The 1,491-nt window shown below is 52.6% G+C and overlaps 1 pseudogene; it reads right to left on the bottom strand.

Annotated features, from left to right (window-relative positions):
* Positions 1-718: 718 nt before the first annotated feature.
* LOC146799588 (5S ribosomal RNA) lies at positions 719-836 on the bottom strand (annotated as a pseudogene).
* Positions 837-1,491: the final 655 nt, after the last annotated feature.

Raw genomic sequence — 1,491 nt, 5'->3', positions numbered from 1 at the left:
ATGGGCAGAACCAGTGTATACATAAGTGCAGAACCTACTCTCCTACATGCGGACTGGTGACCAGTGCCCATGAAGGCATGAATTCCTCTGGCAATCTCTTGTTACGGACATCTAACTGACTGCACACAAACCAGTGCGCCGATTTAAGCAAGAAACAAATCTCAATATCAAACAACGTTGGGGTGCAAGAAATATGCCCCATAATATGTCAATGCAAGAATGGTTCGGACTGCAGTGTGCAGGCCCAACACCAGCAAAAGTAATTACCGTCTGGGTGCATTTTAGCATGCCCCAAGATGTACCACCATTTAGTGTGGTTTAGGTGCCCACACATACCCCATCCCCAGAAACAGAAGTGTCTGGGTGTAGCCCAGTAAATAAAAGCAGGGCTGGTTTGGGCATAAAGCAAAAGGGCTGTTAGAGTTGCAGAATTGCTGCCCTGGCCCCGGGAACTGCAAGAATAGATTGAGATACACTGACCATGCCCCCAGCTCAAGTATAGGTAAGCAGCATAAGCCCCAAAACATTACACTTACAGATGGTGCAACCTTAGATCCCCGACGGTCTGAATCCAACGATAAAACTAAAACGTATGCTATCACGGCAAAGACAATGCGTGCAGGCAGCCGGTCAGCATGGTAAACTAAATATGCGAACGTGGCTTTAAATATAATGCTGCATACTGATATATCGCGACTCGAATCGCAGGTATTGGAAATGCCCACCACACCTGGTATTCCCAGGCGGTCTCCCATCCAAGAACTGACCAGGCCCGCCCTGCTTAGCTTCAAAGATCGGACGAGATCAGGTGCATTCAGGGTGGCATGCCCGTGCGTCTGAAGGCTCCAACGCGGGATCAGCCAGACCACAAATGTTCCGCGCATTTATATAGCACGGTCTCGACCCGCGAGACCGCTTCCATCCGTTAGTTATCCTGGTCAATCAAGCCACCTATACATCACGGTGCCCAGTGACTGCCACCTCTCGCGCACCGTGGGGCCACCGTTCTAACTCTGGTGAATGTGGCAGAGGGGGAAGGACGCTACAGTCGTAGGAGCGAGGACGCGGGGGGGGGAGCGCTGCACAATCGCGGATGTGCCCAGGGATGCACGACGCCACCCGGTCGCGACCCGAACCCCCCGCCTGCAGTGGGCATCCAGCGCGGGCACTAGAGCGCTCCACCCGAGCACCGATCACACCCAGGAACGGGGGATTAAGTGACTCGCCCTGAATCACATGACGCCCAGCGCAGTTTTATATATTCAACTTCAATAAACACCTGTGCACCACTGCAAACGTTGGCTGGTTCGCCAAACCTCACCATGCAAGCATGGAACACAATAGAAGTAGACCATTCCGAAAATAGAATACGCGCAAATGCGTACAATCATCGACATGCAATCAGCCATGCAGGCCCGACCCGGTAGAGAGTAGAGCAGCCCTCGGAACAACCAAAACATCCTTGCCGACCTCAGCGAACCCACAAGAGCC

The sequence above is a fragment of the Triturus cristatus genome, chromosome 9, assembly GCF_964204655.1.
Source record: "Triturus cristatus chromosome 9, aTriCri1.1, whole genome shotgun sequence".
NCBI lineage: Eukaryota > Metazoa > Chordata > Amphibia > Caudata > Salamandridae > Triturus > Triturus cristatus.
The sequence above is the reverse complement of the archived record's forward strand: the minus strand, read 5'-3'. Positions and strand labels throughout refer to the sequence as shown.